The sequence below is a fragment of the Ranitomeya imitator genome, chromosome 5 (genome assembly GCF_032444005.1).
Source record: "Ranitomeya imitator isolate aRanImi1 chromosome 5, aRanImi1.pri, whole genome shotgun sequence".
Classification (NCBI taxonomy): Eukaryota; Metazoa; Chordata; class Amphibia; order Anura; family Dendrobatidae; genus Ranitomeya; species Ranitomeya imitator.
Window position 1 is genome coordinate 610,924,503 of NC_091286.1, and position 20,748 is coordinate 610,945,250.

Sequence of the window (20,748 nt, forward strand, 5' to 3'; positions counted from 1 at the left end):
ACAGTCAGTGGCGTTCTGTAGTACAGCGGGGGTAAGGTCAGGGGATGACGTATATAGTTGTGTGTCGTCGGCATAAAGATGGTACTGAAAGCCAAATCTGCTGATGGTCTGTCCAATTGGGGCTGTGTAGAGGAGAAGAGAAGGGGGCCAAGGACTGAGCCCTGAGGTACCCGGACAGTGAGAGGAAGAGGAGAGGAAGTGGAGCCGGAGAACAGAACACTGAAGGAGCGGTCAGAAAGATAGGAGGAGAACCAGGAGAGAGCAGTGTCCTTAATGCCAATTGACTGGAGCCTAGAGAGTAGGAGAGGGTGGTCAACAGTGTCGAAAGCTGCCGAAAGGTCTAGAAGAATGAGCAGAGAGTGGTCACTATTACATTTTGCTGTCAGAAGGTCATTGGTCACTTTGATGTGCAGTTTCTGTCCAATGTTGGGGACGGAAACTGGAGGTGCGCACTGTAATAAACTGCCTCTGCCTTCTCTACTGGGACTGTCAGAGAATCCTCGATCCCCAATCCTGCAGTGAGATCATTTGTAGCTATGCTCTTATGACATTTTAGAACATCTTTGCGGAGTAGGAGCTGGACCGCCTGGACACGTGAGGTTTCTGGTAGGTCTTGAAGCAGAGAGCAATAGAAAAATCACTAGGTAACGATACTCTACAGTCCTTTTGGTTGTGGCTCATCCATATTGTCTCTCCAACGCTGTGCCATGGTTGGCCAGGTCTGATTACTAGTGATTAGCGAATATACTCGAGACTTCCCGAGCATGCTCGGGTGTCCTCTGAGTATTTTTTTAATACTCTGAGATGTAGTTTTCATCACCTCAGCTGAATGATTTACAGCTATTAGCCAGGCTAAGTACATGTGGGGGTTGCCTGGTTGCTAGGGAATCCCCACATGTAATCAAGCTGTCCAATAGCTGTAAATCATCCAGCTGCGGCGAAGAAAACTAAATCTCCGAGCACTAAAAAAAATACTCTGAGGACACCCGAGCATGCTCGGGAAATCTCGAGTATATATACACTAGATGGTGGCCCGACTCTAACGCATCGGGTATTCTAGAATATGCATGTCCATGTGGTATATTGGCCAGCCACGTAGTATATTGCCCAGCGACGTAGTATATTGCCCAGCACAGAGCCACGTAGTATATTGCCCAGCGTCGTAATATATTGCCCAGCCACATAGTATATAGCAGAGCCACGTAGTATATTGCCCAGCACAGAGCCACATAGTATAGAGACTTTAAAAAAAAACATGCTCACCTATAGCCCATTGAAGTCCTGCTATACTTACCCTCCGCCGCCTTTCTCGCTCCTCTCCACGCTCCCGGGACCGCTCCATTGCAAGCAGCAGCTTGCGGTCCCGTCCCAGCGCTGGTGTGAGTAGGACCTATGATGACGTCGCGGTCACATGACCGACCGTGACGTCACGGCAGGTCGTTGTCCCACACCAGCCCTGGGACGGGAGCGGAACCTGCCGCTTGCAATGGAGCGGTCCCGGGAGTGTGGAGAGGAGCGAGAAAGGCGGCGGAGGGTGAGTATAGCAGTTTTTTTTTTATTATTTTTAACATGACATTTTTACTATTGATGCCGCATAGGCAGCATCAATAGTAAAAGGTTGGGGACACGGGGTTAATAGCGGCGGTAACGGAATGCGTTACCACCGATATTAACCCTGTGTTAGCGGTGACCGGAGGGGAGTATGGAGCGTGCGGGGAGCAGAGCGGCGGGGACACAGACTACAGGGAGCGGAGCGCCGGGGACACAGACTTCGGGGAGCGGGCGCCGGGGATAATGACTACGGGAGCAGCCATTTTCTAATGGACTGTGCACGTCGCTGATTGGTCGTGGCTGTTATGCGGCGACCAATCAGCGACTTGGATTTTCATGATAGAGGCCAGGACCAATGAATATCCGTGACAAAAGGACAGACAGACGGAAGTACCCCTTAGACAATTATGTATATACTAGATGGCAGCCCGATTCTAAAGAATCGGGAGTCTAGAATCCATATATACTTTATTTATTCAAATGTAAGAATAATACAATTAATAAATAATAGTAAGAAAGAACAAAAATAATAGGCAGTATATGGAGAAAACACCAAACAAAAGTTCAAAATTGGTGTGAAAATGTCACTGAACCACTTCACAACTAAATATATATAGTTTTGGTAAATGGTATTATCATTTTTTTGACGAAATTCGGCAGGAGCTTGAAGAGCAACGTCACTGGGCCCGCCTCCACGCAGTAGAAACTTGCTGTGAGGTAAAAATTCAAAAATCACACCAAAATGGCGGGCGGAGTGTGTCACAGTACGGCACGTTTCTGATTGGTCGCTCGCAGCAGGCGGCAACCAATCAGACACTGGACACTGTTGACGTCACTTATCTCCGGACATTAGCTCCGGACATTAGCTCCGGACAAAGCCACGGAAGTTGGCACAAATTGCAGGAAGTAGTATTCTAGGCAATTATATATTAGATATATATATATACATACAATGTGCACAGGATCCGTCAAAATGTTGAAATGTGCAGATTTTAAAAAACAGGTGCACTGGGCCCGTTTTTCTGACGGACCCGTCAAGGCTATGTGCACCTGTTGTGTATGCGTCTTTGCAGCGGTTTTCTGCTGCAAAAACGCATACACAACCCAGGTGAAAAATAAAAAAAAAATCACAATATTACCTTCCGGCGTCCCACGCAGCGTTACCGATGCTCCCGGCAGTTGGCGTTCTCAGAAATGCCTGTGCAGTTTCCATTCACAAAGAGACTGCGGATTGTCTCCCAGCTACAGCTAACATTTTGGCTGGACAGACTAGCAGCACACTCAACTCTGCTTCGTTCAGCAGAATAACTCCGTCAGAAGACTGCCACTCCATGAAGCTACAGTGGCTTGCAAAAGTATTCACCGCTAGGCTTTTTACCTATTTTGTTACATTACAACCTGTGTTTAAATATTTTTGTGATCCGATTTGTGTGTGATGCCACAGCACTAAATAGTATAAGTTGGTGAAGTGGGAAAAATATAGGCATAAAATAAATTTATGGGATCAAATAACTAAAAATTGTTATGTGCATATGTATTCACGCCTTTTGCAATAAAGGTCCTAAAAAATTCTGGTGCAAGCAATAACCTTCATAAGTGACATGCTTAGTGAAAGGAAGTCCACCTGTGTACAATCTAAGTGTCCCATGGTCGGTCAGTATATACACTTCACCTTTTCTGAACGGCCACAGAGGCTGCAACACCATTAACAAAAGGCACCACAAACCAAACACCATGAAGATCAAGGAGATCTCCAAAATCACAAGCCATACACTCCATAAAGGTGGCCTTTGTGAAGAGTGTGCAGGAAACAAAACCTTACGCAAAACAACTGTAAGGTTTGTTTTGAGTTTGACAAAAAAACGTGGGAGACTTCCTAAATGTATGGAGGAAGGTGCTGTGGTCAGATGAGACCAAAATGGAATTTTTTGGCCACTAAGGTAAATGCTATGTCTGGCATCAAACCAACACAGCTCATCACCCCAAGAACACCATCCCCAGGGCCGTATTTGCCACTAGGCACTCGAGGGCACGTGCCTAGGGCGGTGACGATGTGGGGGGTGGCACCAGAGCAAAGGTTTTTTTCGTAAGGTCCGGCGGGGTCACCCTAATAATAACCCCCCCCCCGCTCGTGGTCGCCCGCCCGCCCTTGCCCCGACATCATACAGTGTGGTGACTAGTCATCATCATACATAGATACTCACCTAGCTAGCTCCAGCGATGCCTGGCTGGTCTGGTCTCCGCGTCGGCCGGCGGCAGCTCGTCCTGTGTGAGCGGTCAGGTGGTACCGCTCATTAAGTTCATGAATATGCGCATATTCATGAACTTAATGAGCGGTACCAGTACCACCTGACCGCTCACACAGGAGGATGAGGGTGCTGCGCCGCCGCTGCCGGGACAGAGGTGGATTCCGCGCGGTGTGGAAAGGAGTCGCACGGTGACTCAGTGAGTATGATGTCATGTGACAGCCAGGGTGGGAGGACGGCGGGGGGAGGACCGTTGACGGGGAGCGGAGCAGTGAGCCGAGCCATAGGATGGGACTGGAGCGTGGAGCAGCGGGGTCAGGGAGCATCAGCCGATGAAGATGAGCCGCCTTGATGACCATAAATGGTGGTGACGCTGACGCCCATGCATGGAGGATGGAGCCTGGGGGCGGCTGGCCAGGGGGGAGAGAAGATGACGAGCCATGCAAGATGGGAGCCCGAGCCAGACGGCGATGAGCCACGCGTATGGGGGGGGGGGGGTATGAGAGGTGAGCCAGAGAGCCACCCTGACCCCTGCATACAGGGAGGCCTGGGAGGGGGACATCACATGAGCCACGCATGGGGGGAATGGAAGATGAGCTAGAGCCACCCTTGCATACTGGGAGGGGGACATCACATGAGCCACGCATGGGGGGGATGGGAGATGAGCTAGAGCCACCCCTGCATACAGGGAGGCCTGGGAGGGGGAATTATGAGCCATCAGCCATGCATGGGGGGGGGAATTATGAGCCATCAGCCATGCATAGGGGGGGGGAATTATGAGCCATCAGCAAAGCATACAGAGGGGGGGGGGAATTATGAGCCATGCATACGGGGGAATATGAGCCATCAGCCATACATACAGGGGGGAGTTATGAGCCATGCATACAAGATGGGAGGGGGGCATTATACACTATTGAGCATCATGTGGGGTCATACAGTATGGAGCATCATGTGGGGCCATTATACAGTATGGAGCATCATGTGTGGCCTTTATAAAGTATGGAGCATCATGTGTGGCCATTATACAGTATTGAGCATCATGTGAGGTCATTATACAGTGTGGAGCATCATGTGTGGCCATTATAAAGTATGGATCATCATGTGTGGCCATTATACAGTATGGAGCATCATGTGCGGCCATTATACAGTATGGAGCATCATGTGCCGCCATTATACAGTATGGAGCATCATGTGCGGCCATTATACAGTATGGAGCATCATGTGTGGCCAATATACAGTATGGAGCATCATGTGTGGCCATTATACAGTATTGAGCATCACGTGTGGCCCTTATACAGTATGGAGCATCATGTGTGGCCATTATACAGTATTGAGCATCATGTGGGGCCATTATACAGTATTGATCATCATGTGGGGTCATTATACAGTATGGAGCATCATGTGTGGCCATTATATAGTATGGAGCATCATGTGTGGCCAATGGCCATTATACAGTATTGAGCATCGTGTGGCCCTTATACAGTATTGAGCATCATGTGTGGCCATTATACAGTATGGAGCATCATGTGTTGCCATTATACAGTATGGAGCACTGTGTGGCCATTATACAGTATGGAACATCATGTAGGGCCATTATACAGTATGTGGAGCACTGCATAGCCATTATACAGTATGGAGCACTGCGTGGCCATATTTTTTTTTGGTTTTAATGTATATGAAACAGTGTGATCAGCAGTGCTAAATGGGTGTGGTTGGGACTTGGATATGGGTGTGATTAGTTGTGAAATGGATGTGGTCAACCTTTAGACCTTTTTCCCTTCAAAAGTTGGGAGGTATGGCACCACATTTCACAGATCACAGCAAGTACCGCAAATCCCATAGGGAATGAATGAGACCAAACACAGTGTTGCCGTAAGTGATCCGTTACGTGGCAGATGCAGAAAAACTGCCCCATCTGCTGCAAAAGGCGACTTTCGCATCAGCGATTCTTGCCAAAAGTCTATGCTGATAGTGTCATACTCACCAATGAGGGAGGCAGCACAAAAAGTGCCTAGGGCAGCAGAAACTCTAAATACGGCCCTGACCATCCCCATAGTCAAACGTGGTGACAGCATAATGTGTGGATGTTATTCAGCAGTAGGGACAGGGAAAATGGTCCGAGTCTAGGGGAAGATGGATGGTGCAAAATACAGGGACATTCTTGAGCCAAAACTGTTTCAGTCAGTGATTTGAGAGTGGGATGGAGGTTCACCTTCCAGCAAGACAGTGACCCAAAGCATACTACTTAAGCAACACTTGAATAGTTTAAGGGGAACATGTAAATATTTAAAGAGTGGCCTAGTCAAAGGCCAGACCTTAATCCAATTAAGAATCTATGTGAAGCTATCTAACTTGAAGGAGATGGAGCAGTTTTTCCTTGAGAAATGGGCAAAAATCCCAGTGGAAAGCTCAGAGATTTTGCCAAAGCGACTTGCAGCCATAATTGCTGCAAAGGGAGCCTCTACTTTGGGGGGTGGGGGGTGAATAGTCATGCAGACTGAAGTTTTCAGTTATGTTAATTATGTTATGAAGATGCCCCTCTGCTTCCCATACTGTATCTGCACCCATCCTACCCCTTCGTTCCCCATACTGTGTCCTGAAACTTATCCCCTTGCTGTCCATACTGTCCTCAAATTTCATCCCGTCTCTCCCTATACTGTGCCTTAACCCCCCTCACTGTCCATACTTTGTAAACACCCATCCTGCCCCCTCGCTCCCCATACTTTGTCTTCACCCATCCTACCCCTTCGCTCCCCATACTGTGTCCTGAATCTTATCCCCTTGCTGTCCATACTGTCCTCAAATTTCCTCCCCTCTCTCTATACTGTGCCTTAACCCACCCCCCCACTGTCCATACTTTGTAACCACCCATCCTGCTCCCTCGCTCCCATACTGTGTCTACACCCATCCACCCCTTCGCTCCCAATACTGTGTCTTCAAATTTCTCCACCTGTTTGCTCCTCATACCGTGTCCACATACACTCACTCAACATACTGTGTCCCTATACATTCCCCCCACCCTCACTTTCTCTATACTGTGTACTTAAATTTATTCCTCCCTTCCCCTAATTACAATGAGTTTCGGTGTCTTCAATTCCATTGGAGCACTTACCACACCAAATTTTTGCACCTATGCAGCACTGAGGACGACCTGATCATGCTGCTGATGTCTCTCTGACCCTGAAGTGACGGCGATCAGGGATTCAATTGTACTCGTACCTGGAAGACGTGAGTAAAATTGACCACTGGGCGCACTGCACCTTTTGTGAGCTGGCAGTCAGCTTGACAGCCAGCTCAGAGAATGGCCAGCTCCCACTATGGGGGCAGCATAATGCAGCCACTGGGGAAACACCTCAGACTGCTGCATCAGGCGGCCTGACAGCGCCCCCTCCCACTGCAATCTGTGCTAGTGGCAGATGCCCCTAATGCCCTCCCCAAGTTATACCCCATGATCACAGTTATCTGTTTGGTTGCATTGGGCTTTCTCGTTTCTACACCTGAATGTGCCCTCTCAAATCCTGGACCCTAATTTTCCAGCAGATCTTTTGTTTTTAAATTTCAGCGGTGGTTTCCAAGCTGAAACCATCAGAAGACTGGACGGGTTGTTTATTTTAGCAGCTTCACAGCTTTTGAAGCCTGAAAGGGTTAAAAGAAGTTACAAAAGACTGAACATATGCAGAGCAAGTCGCTTTGACTTTGCTGTGCATTATGTTCATTTTGTTGTGGGTCTTTAGTGCTTTTTTTTTGTGACATTCAGGCGGAATCCGCCTGAAAAAGACATTGTGTGCACATACCGTTATATGTAAGTGTGACTTTTTTTTCTTTCCACAAGCTGCACTTTTCCCTTTAGGTGTGTGACTTGCATCTTTCTGTGGCATTTCCTATTATTAATATAAGTAGGCAGACTTTGCATATGACCAGATGATCCAGAGGGGAGTGTGAGATGGATCTGAACCCACCTGCTAGTGAACACTATGCCTATTCACAGAATTCTAGGAGTGGGCAGGAGCACTAGGGCTTTTACATCAAGGTTGCCAACTTGACTTTTTACATTTTCTGGACAGGTTTTCTATTTGAAGGTATGTAGAGTGGCAAAATGTACGAAGAATAAATCCGACTCCTTACATAAATAGGTCACCATTGGTTTACATTCTGGTCTTAGCATTAACACATTCTGCGATCATGATGGATGAGAGGCCCAAAGTGTATTTGCTAGATAACGAGCTGCAATCACGGAGAATATTGGCTCCACTCTATCACTTGTTCTGCCTGGTGCTTTATTGAAGTCAGTGCCGATCTCACTCCAAACTTTGCGCTTCATCTACAACCCATTGACATCTTGTGCTGCTCCTTACAGATGAGCCGCAGTGGGTTACATCATGGACCATTCTCTTGTTTCCCACACTTTTTTTTGTGCCTAATTATCCAGAAGAGCAGCTGAAAAGTTTCAAACAGGAAACAGTTTATAGATAACACTTGTGACTCCTTGAGCTCCAGAGATGAAGGCATCTTTTTCAATTAAGATCTGTCAGCCTTCTGTAAACAGCAGCAATGAGGTTTACGCGCCTTGAGAGACAGAGGACAGTTCCAGACCCAAATCCTCACGGGAAATATCAGGTAGGAAACTTGCTCAACTTTTTTTAAATATACTTCTTCTACCTGTATTTCTCCATCTTTTCAAAGATGAGGCTTGTAGGTCATCTCATTTTTATTTTTTTTCTCCACTTGCATTCATGCATACGTGACAATGATGATCGCTTCCATCATTCCACCTATAAATCTAGGAATTCAGAATCAGATCCAAATCTTGATGCTTCACACCTATGTGCCCGGCAGAGGCGACCCACATTTTGGTCACAATTGCTGGAAAAATTGATTTAAGGTTGTGGATACATGTGATAGAATTTCTGTCACAGTCGTAGAGTTGTGATCTTCTACTCATCAAGAATGATCTTCACATCAAAGCTATAGAAAGTAATAAGTCAAAGTTATCAAATATATTATAAAACTTAGACATGTTGGGGGCTTTTTTTTTGTTCTGTTTTTGAAACCAGAATTAGGAAGGGGTTAAAAGATAAAGTGAAGAATTTACTTATATCCTTCCCTTTATTTTCTATCAATTCTTATCATCATATTTGAAAAGAAATTGCCTAAAAAAATGCCTCAACATCGTGATTGATGGTGAATTATTGTAATTCGTACAAAAACTGAGAAATGTATTTGGCAGAGAGCTGTGAATGATAACTATGATGCACATAATGGATGTGGGTGAACATGTGCGGATCAATAATCTGAAAGGTATGTCCCCAAGTGCCTTTTTGATCAATTTAATTTTTTGAGATTTTTTTTTTTTATTATAAAGGAATTAAAGAAAATGCACTAAAACCAGCACATACCAACAATACTGCGCCCACTATGATAGAAGGGGGTGACAAGCCCAAGGAGAATTTCCCTAGATTTCACTGTGTACACGACAGTACTATGAGGCTCTATGTTTGGATGTAGTTTTTGGTGCAATTTTTTCTAAAAATGTAAATTATACAAGTGCAATCCGATAAAAAGAAGTATTGCATTCAGGCCAATGTTATTCAATGAGGCCGTGCAGATCTGCATATTTTTTTCTTAGCTGTATTTGGCATGAGAAAAATAATTGCAGCATGTTACGATTTCACTCCGAGATTGGATGAGTGCAAGAAAATTATTGGATGCCGCATGGACTATCGGAGCGGCATCCGATTTTTATGGATACATTACAATTCTGTAGCATAGGAAACTAAATGATTAATAACTGCCAAGTGAAAAAACAGATTTCACATGGATGACGAGCTAGAAATTGTCCCACCTTTCGTCATACAAATCGGACCAATTTTTTTTATACGGTCGAGTGATCCTGGCCTTAGTCAACAGTTTGGCAACTTCTTCCGAAAAATCAGACGTTTCTTTCTTTTTCTTTTCAGCCATGTTCGCACATTCAGTATGTGGTCAGTATTTTACATCAGTATTTGTAAGCCAAAACCAGGAGTGGAACAATCAAAGGAAAAGTATAATAGAAACACGTCACCATTTTTGCATTTTTCACCCACTCCTGGTTTTGGCTTACAAATACTGATGTAAAAAAAAGTCACCAAATACTCAACATGTGAATATGGCCTTTGAAATGAAAAACTTAACTGTTGTGTCTTTTGGTCTTAGGCTACTTTCACACTAGCGTTAACTGCAATCCGTCACAATGCGTCGTTTTGCCGAAAAAACGCATCCTACAAAAGTGCTTGCAGGATGCGTTTTTTCCCCATAGACTTGTATTGGCGACGCATGCGTCGTGCTTTGGCGGACCGTCGGCACAAAAAAACGCTACATGTAACGTTTTTTGCTGCCGACGGACCGCTTTTTCCGACCGCGCATGCGCGGCCGGAACTCCTCCCCCACCTCCCTGCACCTCACAATGGGGCAGCGGATGCGATGAAAATCTGCATCCGCTGCACCCGTTGTGCGGCGCTTACAACGCTAGCGTCGGTAACCTCGGCCCGACGCACTGCGACGGGCCGAGCCCGACGCTAGTGTGAAAGAAGCCTTACACATTTTTTACTTTTTAGCAAAAAATAGAATTTGACCATAACTTTCTTTACACAAAATACTAAATATCTACATACTGCCACTTGTTAATGCTGTGATATATACAACCGCTATTTATGGATGTTACATGCAGGATGGTAAAAAATAGATTCTCTGCTGCTCCGATCAGAAAGTTGAGCAGCCATTGTGGTGGGCGCATTTACTAATGTTTATTGTGCAGCGGATGGGAAAGACGCGACACTCTCTTTATGTTTGCAGGATGCAGAATTTCACCAAAATGTATTTGTTTGGTACAAATGTTAAAATTTGCCATTATTAATTATACAGCAGAAACATTTCTTGTGGCATAAGACAGAGTAGAAAATATGCTCATGAATATAATTAAGGTTCAATTAATTGTTAGACTTAAAGGTAGCAATGGGAGAATTAATTTGCAACACTCCGGTCCATCTGGCAGATCAGTAATCTGTGCCTTACGGACGTGACCCCTGTGAATCTCCTCTTACTTCCTTGGAATTCTCAGTTCTTCTGATTAGTTGGGCTAATCATTGCATCATGACGCACACACAACGTCTCACCATTCCCGCTAATCAAAAGAAGAGCCTGGGTGGTTGGGAGGTAAAGGAGATCTGCGTGGCTCCTGTCCAGTGGTCACAGATTACTGACCTGGCTGACGGACCTGAGCCCTGCAAATCGAAGTCCTGCCATCTCTACTTAAAGGGATTTTGCAGCCAGGATTAAAAAAAACAAAACAAAAACAGTATAAATTGTTTTACTATAGTAAAAGAAGTCATACTGGATCAAGTCATCTTCACTTCCTCTACATGACCCACACCAGACAAGTAACTGGGAACCATCTTACCAGACTTCAGTGACTGTGTTTTGCATCCTGTGATTGTTTGGTTTCCCCACATTGTATCTAGATACACTTTCTCTTCATCAATTTACACCATATGGCCCTCGGAAGAGGGACCCCCTTGCAGGAACCTGTATACTACATTGCCCCTATGATTCCTTAGGTTATTATTGCTATGTGTTGGGTTAGCATAGAGGTGTATCTTGGTTTTCTGGCACATGGGGCAAGAATTCAGTTTGGTGTTACCCAAGCACATATGTGATTTGCACACTTAGTCACGTGAAGTATCCCCAATTTATGGAGTGATGGCATACTTCTAGCTCATGCCATTACTTTATGACTGATGCGGATCACCCTCTAGAACCCTTAGTGATCACTGATCCTGTTGCTCCAAGCGGCATGCAGGAAGCTTATGCAGGATCTTGCAGCCCTACATACTTGAATGGAGCTCCAATGGACTATGTGTGGCAGTGTACACTCCTTACAAAAGGCTAATTTTTCCAGAGAGAAGATTTTGTCAGTTTTAGGCCACGTTCAAACGTTCTATATTTGGTCAGTATTTTATAAGCCAAAACCAGGAGTGGGTTAAAAACGCAGAACTGGTGACGTGTTTCTATTATACTTTTCCTCTGATTGTTCCACTCCTGATTTTGGCTTACAAATACTCTATGTAAAATACTGATCAAATGCTGAACATGTGAACATGGCCTTAAAGGGTTGCACCCATCTTTAGGAGCACAGTGTTCTACAGCCCCATGATTTCCTTGTTGCTGGGGTGCTTTTACTTGAGTGATATTTCAGGTCAACAGCATAGTCGTGCCACAGGTGGTGCGAAAAGGTGGGGTGTTGAGCCACGCAGTTGATCGGCTCCTTAGCTTCTGTGCTTGCCCAGGAGCTGTTTTAAACAATCCATGCTGAGAGCTGGTCAGGATTAGGAGTTGATGCACACTCAGTTGTCTTCTGTATGAAGAAGCTAAAGGGGTTTACTAAAGTTTGAAAGTTATACCCGATCTGTGGGATACAGTTTAACTTCCCCATTGATTGAGTATCCAAGTTCTAGGATCCCACTAATCCTGTGAACTGGGACTTTGAAGAGCCATGGCTAAATAAAGCCGTTGTTGATCATGAAAACTGGTTCTCCATTCATTCTTATTGGGAATGCCAGAGACTGCCGGGCATTGTGCTCCTCTCGTCTTCGCATTCCAATCAAAATGAATGGAGCAGTAGAGCGCATGATCAACCACCAGTCCATTAAGCCAGGGCTTTTCGGAGCCCTCATTGTTGGGATCAGTGGGGAGCCATAGCAGTCAGACCCCCCACGATTAAGAAGTTATTCCATATCCCACAGATAATGGATAACCTTCCAAACTTGAGAATACTCCTTCAATAAAAACTGCACACATTTAGGGAACCGGTGACCACTGCCATCTTGGATTGGTGGCTTGTCCTCTAGGCATCAAAATGTAAGTAATAAAACAGGAACAGTGGTATATTGGGAGATCTGGGGGGAAGGGGGCTTTAATATGGATGTAAATTGCAATTACCTAAATAACACAGTTGAAAAGAAGGGTAAAACACGTTAAAGAGGGTTTTCACTGTTGAAAATATGGCCCCAAAATACTATTAGTCATTTTGTAAAATAACAAAATCAAATAGTACTAACATTGCCAGACCCGTTTGTCATCCGAGGCTCCTGATTTTGCGGTTTGTCTGCAGTGGAGATATTACATTTATAGCACTCATCACCACTGCAGACAATCTCTGAACTCAGATACTCGTGCAGTCTCCATCAGCAGAGTATCTGAGCTCAGTGATGTGCGTTTTGGACATGATGTCACTGCTGTAGCTAAAACATAGGGACAGGAGCAATGTTGGACAGCTGGTGCTGGATCCAAGGTGGGTGAGTACTAACTAATTTTGTTATTTTACCTGACTGCTGTCATCTGTGGACCACTTTTTTTTAAAGGTGGAAAACTCCTGTCAATTTCTCTGTAGCGTATAAGTGTAGTAGTGCATGTCAGCCATTCAGATTAATGGATGCCACTTTAACAAACGCTTTCTCACCAAGACAGATCCTATTTTAAGAGTGAAGATGAGTCCAAGTCCTGGGTGTAAAGGTACCTTCACACTGAGCGACTTTAGAACGATAAGGATAGCGATCCGTGACGTTGCAGCATCCTGGATAGCGATATCGTTGTGTTTAACACGCAGCAGTGATCAGGATCCTGCTGTGACATCGTTGGTCGGAGCTAGAAGGCCAGAACTTTATTTCGTCGCTGGATCACCCGCTGACATCGCTGAATCGGCGTGTGTGACACCGATTCAGCGATGTCTTCACTTGTAACCAGGGTAAACATCAGGTTACTAAGCGCAGGGCCGCGCTTAGTAACCCGATATTTACCCTGGTTACCATTGTAAATGTAAAAAAAAAACACTACATACTTACATTCCGGTGTCTGTCGCGTCCCCCAGCGTCCGCTTCCCTGCACTCCTCCTGCATCCTGTGTCAGCGCCGGCCGGCCGTAAAGCAGAGCACAGCGGTGACGTCACCGCTCTGCTTTACGGCCGGCGCTTACACAGTGCAGGGAAGCTGAAGGCGGGGGACGCGACAGAATGTAAATATGTAATGTAAGTATGTAATGTAAGTATGTAGTGTTTTTTTTTTTTTTTTTTTACATTTACAATGGTAACCAGGGTAAACATCGGGTTACTAAGCGCGGCCCTGCGCTTAGCAACCCAATGTTTACCCTGGTTACCAGGGGACTTCGGCATCGTTGGTCGCTGGAGAGCTGTCTGTGTGACAGCTCTCCAGCGACCAAACAGCGACGCTGCAGCGATCCGGATCGTTGTCGGTATCGCTGCAGCATCGCTTAATGTGACGGTACCTTAAGTGTTACTGCAGGGAGGGCGGTGGTCAGGTCTGACAACAAATTGTCAGTACAGCAGTATGAGTGTCACGTTACATTGTGGACATTACAATAGATGGGTGGCATCTACCGTAGGGAGCAATTAGGCCATATTCACACGTCCAGTATTTGGTGAGTATATTACATCTGTAGATGTAGAGTAATTACAGTGTGAAATAAACAATATTTCTCAGGTTCACGCTACAGTCTCATATATTCTTATCGCCTTCTAACAGGGGTAATGATCGTAGGGCCATGTGAGTCACTGTACCGCTTCTAACTCTAACACAGGCACTAGCAGAGGTCTTCGGTTCTTTCTGCTAGGCCGCAAGTCCTCCTGACAAAGTCTTACAAGGCTCATTGGCCTCCTTCGCTTGAATCGGTCCCCGACCTGTCTGTCGTAGTAACCCAGGCCTACCCCCTGTACCGTATATCAATGCTGGAAGCCATGCTCACTCACACCTCCCGTTCACCACGACAGGTGTCCTTGTGGATTTTCAGTGCTTGACCAACGGTGGATGTCTCCAGTGGGATAAGGACTGGGCCTCGGCTCTTGACTGTTGTCATCTGGGCTCTGTGTCTTGTCTGGTCTTCTGGCCTTGATTGGCTTCATTTGGGTTCCATAACTTACCTGAAGCAGGTCTGGTCATTGGGTCTTGACCAGCATTGTCTGGGTTCCGGAGCTTGTCTAGCACTGCCTGGGTTCTGCTTCCAGGTGCGCCACAGTATGCTAGTCACTCATTCCTGCCACCCTCGGTGTTCATCCCTTCCCTTGGCCCAAATCCACTCCTGTTTTTGGGGCTTTGGTTTCTTATACCAGGGAACTGCACCATCAAAGTCACCTGACCTGGTACTCCATCTAAACTCTTCCCTCCTGAAACTATGCCAGTTGGTTCCACAGGGTCCCGTTTGAACAGTGCATGGAAGTCTTTATGCACAAATACCGCACAGTGCTAGGAATTGTCATCCTCTATATCACACCCCCTTCCAGTTCCACTCCTGATTTTTGCTTACAAATACTAATGTAAAATACTGACCAAACACTCAACGTGTGTATGTGGCCTTACACCGAAACTCTCTGCTCAGGTTCATAGAAAAAATTCCTGAAAAGGGTAATGGTCTGATATTGTTTTATTTTTAACAACACATTTAATGTATGGATGGTTCGAGTCTTCTTTCTAATTGGGTATATGAAGAAATATTTTTTTTCCTTTATCCCATATCCATCTTATCACAACAAAATGATTGGTAAAAAGAAGGACATAGTCTTAATGAAAAGTAGTCCTAACAAAAAAGGAATGTGACTTAAAGGAAACCCATAAAATGATAAATCGAAGCCTGCAGGTCATCTGTTTTTCACTGACTTACAGATAGGAGATGGTAGAGAACATTTTTTTTTTATCATCAGTGAAAAAAAACAATGAAGCGCTGACCAAACTCATTCACTGCTAAACCTGGTCCGTTTTTTTCATATAAAAACTTGATGCTTGAATGAGACCTAAGGCTATGTTCACACCAGCATTTTGTCAGTATTTTACGTCAGTATTTGTAAGTATCATTATTCATAAGTGGGGTAAAAATGAGAAGATGTGTTCAATGATATGATGTACGTGCAATATTTGTTCAACACAACGCATTTTTGGGACAATCCTAAAGAAAATGGACCTGAATACCATTATAATGCTATAGAGAAAATATCAATTTAGTAATATTAGATTAGTCTGCCTACTGTTTTTCTTGAGGTCATCGTAATTAAGAATGAGACAGAATAATTCTGAACCAGATAGTCTGGAAGTTGAGACACTGGTGGACACATATACTGCCCCTGTAAAAGAACATTACCTAGACCCTTTGCAGTCCAACAGCTCATCCGAATGCCATAGTGATTGCAGACTTGAACCCCAAACCTGGACAACCCCTTTAACCCTGCTGTTGTCTTCGGTCAAAAACGACCGACCTTGAACTTCAAATATTCTTTAAAATATTCAAGATGCGGCTCTGAAACCCGTGGCCGACCGACCCATCCTCATTTAAGTCAATCAACCACAAGTTTCAGAACCACATCTTGAACACCCCAAAAAATACCAAAGTTCAAAATAGGTCTCCCCAGACCGAAGACAACAGCAGGGTTAAGGATTCATACAAAATAGACAGTTGGACTAACCTGCCAATATTGGCAAGATCGGTCGACAGTCGGCCTCATGTCTTTGCAGTGACGGATAATGTCGGGGGAGATATATGTTGGGCAGTTTGAATTTGACCAAGACCCTTTTGTTATTAAAGAAGTAAATTACTGCCAGAACTGTCTGGCAGCATCTGTTAAACTTTCCTCTTTGAAAACACATGAACATTTGACCGATCTGAAGATGCAGGTGAATAGGCGAATTCGGAGAGATAGCTGACAGATGAACAATCATTCAATTGATAACCTTCTAAGGGTGCTCCTTTCACGGTAATATTGTCAATCACCCGATGAACAACCAAATTGTTATTTTGTTGGATGAAATGATGTTTTGGTTTACCCAAATGGTCATAGCATAGTTCTCGGCAGAGCATCGTCCTATGCTAAAAGCAATTGTGCTACTGAGCACAATGGCCACCTATGTGCACTGAAATGTCTATTATTGCATATGGGTGTTTTTAATCCTCTTAAAAAGAAACTCACTTGCTTAAAAAAATTAACAAAATATCTTCTCAAACTCAATGAACTACCCTGATTCTACTGCTCCTTTCTGTTTTGTGGTGCGTTGCTCCATTGCGGAGATATTCACATTTGTTGCTTTTGGAGCACAGTATGTGCAATCTCTAATTGTAGTGTAACGGAGCCTTTTTTCAGAGTCTTCTCAGGGGTCTTGTGCTTTAACCTCTCCCTCCCAGATCCTGCAAATCACAGGTCACATGCTGATCTAGCAATTTATCAGTTTCAGATACTTCTGAACTGTGAATGCAAGCGCCTGGTACAGAGGAATGAAATTACACATCCCAGAGTAGACTTTGAAGAAAAGCCTAGTTGAACAACAAATAGAGATTTCACATACTGAGCTCCAAAACAAACAAATGTGAATATCTCTGCAATTGAACCATGTAGCGCAAAATGGAAAAGAGTGGCAGAATCAGCTACGCTCAGGGAATTTTTTTAGAAGGCATTTAATTCTGTTTTTTTAGCAAGTGAAAGGTCCTCTTTATGTAAAAAAAAAACTTTTCTGTCACGTTATCAAGAGGGTGTTTTTGTGAATCATGATTAAGTTTGCTACATCTGTATATGTGAAGTTATATCAAAACAGAATCATTACCATATTATAAAAATCTCCAATGCTTTGTCATCCATAGTAATCCAGCACCTCAGTGCCCCTGTGTATGCCAGATTATTGTAATTTTACAAAAATGATAATAAAACCGCAACAGGGACATAAACGTTTCCTATTGAAATAGGCGGAAAAACACCTCCGCCTGGTTTCCTGGTATTTGGCTCATCATGGGCCCCCCTGATGGGTAGAATTAACAGTTACACCTATTTGACATTCAGTTCTGGGTATCTGCGCTCTTGTGAAATTTCCTGCCTGGGCACGGTCGCTTAAGAGTTTCCTTATTTGAAAAACATTTTTGGGAATCTCTGCTTAAATCTTCCTTTCTGATGTGTCTCCAATTCCTGCAGTCAGCAGCAGTCCGTGTTTGGAGAGGAGCTCGGCCGGTTCCATCCCTGTGTTGTGCTTGGACCGCACTCTGTCCACAGTTCTCAGAAGAACTTTTCATAACATCTTTATTTTACTTCTCTGCCTCCATGCAAATTTCACTTGCGGAGAACAGGAGAAAAGAATGCAGCGTTACATGTCATTAAAAAGCACACAAAATTTCAGTTCGATGGAGCTGCTGGGGGCAATAATAACCATATAATAGTCTTTACCGGGCAGTACATGCACAAACCCTTATTTCTAGCAGAGCCACAAGAACATTTTCTCTCTCGCCTTCATTTGATTTGGTTAAATGCAGAAATTGGACCAATAAGAAGCAATTGGACGTCTTTACTGGTTATAAAGGTGAGGTTATCTACTCCTTAGTAGTCATTTTGTACAGATGTAGCAGAGCTGGATTGGTTATTTAATGGTGCATTGCCGTAACTGTCTTAGTTAAAGGGTATATGCACCTTGCAACATCATCTGACACATCCATGACGCTTGTCAGAAAATGTGCCATCAATTAAGAGCCCCCCACCCACAACCTTATTGATTTCAATGGCAGAAGTAGACCTAGTGACCCTTTGGTCTGGTGTTCAGTGGGGTTTTCAGAAAAAGGATCCCCTCTAATAATGTCTTCTGCCGTGTTTCAAAGATATGTCATAAGACAGGGGTGTCAAACTGCATTTCTCGAGGGCTGCAAACAGGTCATGTTTTCAGGATTTCCTTGTACTGCACGGGTGATAATTTAATCACCTACACAAATAATGAGTTGGTGACTAAATCGTCACCTGTACAGTACAAGGAAATCCTGAAAACATGACCTGTTTGCAGCCCTCGAGGAATGCAGTTTGACACCCCTGTCATAAGATGAACCAGAGTGCACATACTCTCCAAGCGTTTGGGGACAATTTTTCTATTTATTATATTTAACTTAAATGCGTGGATTTTGGGGGCTAAAAATAATGTTTACAATTGGGTTTCTCTAACAATATTGTACCATTTGCCTTCCATACCCCCGCCCATTGCCGGCTTCTGAATGAGTTAACTAAAGGTACCGTCACACTGAACGATATCGCTAGCGATCCGTGACATTGCAGCGTCCTGGCTAGCGATATCGTTCAGTTTGACACGCAGCAGCGATCAGAATCCTGCTGTGATGTCGTTGGTCGGGGCTAGAGGGCCAGACCTTTCTTTGGTCGCTGGCTCTCCCGCTGACATCGCTGAATCGGCGTGTGTGACACCGATTCAGCGATGTCTTCGCTGGTAACCAGGGTAAACATCAGGTTACTAAGCGCAGGGCCGCGCTTAGTAACCCGATGTTTACCCTGGATACCATCCTAAAAGTAAAAAAAACAAACGCTTCATACTTACCTACCGCTGTCTGTCCCTCGGCACTGTGCTTTCCTGCACTCACTGTGAGCACAGCGGCCGGAAAGCAGAGCGGTGACGTCACCGCTCTGCTTTCCGGCCGCTGTGCTCACAGCCAGAGCAGAGAAGCACAGCGCCGAGGACAGACAGCGGTAGGTAAGTATGAAGCGTTTGTTTTTTTTACTTTTAGGATGGTATCCAGGGTAAACATCGGGTTACTAAGCGCGGCCCTGCGCTTAGTAACCTGATGTTTACCCTGGTTACCGGCATCGTTGGTCTCTGGAAAGCGGTCTGTGTGACAGCTCTCCAGCGACCAAACAGCGACGCTGCAGCGATCTGGATCGCTGCAGCGTCGTTTAGTGTGAAGGGGCCTTAAGAGTCTGTCTGTCAGTCGGTTATGATTGTTTGATGGAAGAGTTTGTGACATTAAAGTAAAATTACATTTACAGGGAAATAAACATTTTTTAAGGCAATGAAATACAACCCCCCATCCCCCCCAATTTTTTCTTTACTTTTTTTAGGCCAAAATATATGTATTTAAGTAAATAAAAAAAAAATAATGCTCCCAAAGATGGACAACCAAATGTTTGGCTCTGGCTGCAGTTTATTATAAAATAACAAATTGTGCTGTACTCACCGTCCTCGGATCCATTGCTGAACACGTTCATTATTTGCTGCAGATGTTGTTGCAGAAATTTGATTCTACTTATGTGAATGAAATCATTTCAGATAAATAGGACAGATGCAAAATTTTCTACAGCAAATCTGCAGCAAATAACCAACTTTCGAAGATACACTAAACGTATGTTATTTGTAACTGGGTTTGAATCTGTGTAATCCTGAGTAAGCCGGGGATTTGGCTCCTTTACCAATTCCGAAAAGACCATGGACTCATTTGTCCATGGATTTCATTTCAGAAATCTGGGGGGGTGACTGCTATTTGGGTGGTAGTCAATCTCTTCAGCAAACAAGCTCACTTTGTCCCATTATCTGGCTGTCACAGAGTTACCGCGACAGAGCAGTACCAGAAGACCACTGCGTCTGACGGCGTCTGCTTCTTCGCTGAGAAGAAGCACTTCTCCTATGTATTAAAGGTGTTTTGTTTTCTTTCAGCAGGACAGGGGTTAATAGGCCATGTGGAAATTCCTGCTTTCAGCTGTGCTTGGTTAGCCACTACTCTCTCCTATAAACGCTAGGCCTTCTGACCAGATCCTTGTCTGAGATAGCACTTGCTTGATAGACCTGGAGTAGTGAGGAGCTAGTGTTTGGAGAGCTGGAGGAATTTATTGTGGACTGTTGCTTGGTTTGTACGCTTGGAATATTCCTCATCCTTACCTGCCTTATTTACCCTCCCCGTCCTTCACACCCTGGTGGATACCTCTATTATTTGTGAGAGCATATTTTGTGTGAGTGGAGTTTTCTTTTTACCCTTGTCTTTGTTCCCCTGTTTGTCGGGTTGGTGTACTGTTGTACACGGTAGCTCCTCTCTTCCCCGGGTGGGGAGGAGGACAGACACAGTGCGGCAGTCAGGAGACAGGGCGAGGGCGGAGGCCCTGGCATCCTCGCCATCT

The 20,748-nt window shown here is 44.7% G+C and overlaps 1 protein-coding gene across 1 annotated transcript in view; it reads left to right on the forward strand.

Moving 5' to 3' along the window:
• Positions 1-18,086: 18,086 nt before the first annotated feature.
• The window catches only part of COLEC11 (collectin subfamily member 11), a 62,138-nt gene continuing 59,476 nt past the window's right edge, over positions 18,087-20,748 (forward strand). The window contains exon 1 of the mRNA XM_069768132.1: positions 18,087-18,169. The gene's annotated coding sequence lies outside the window, so the exon portion shown is untranslated. The remainder of the gene's footprint in view (positions 18,170-20,748) is intronic.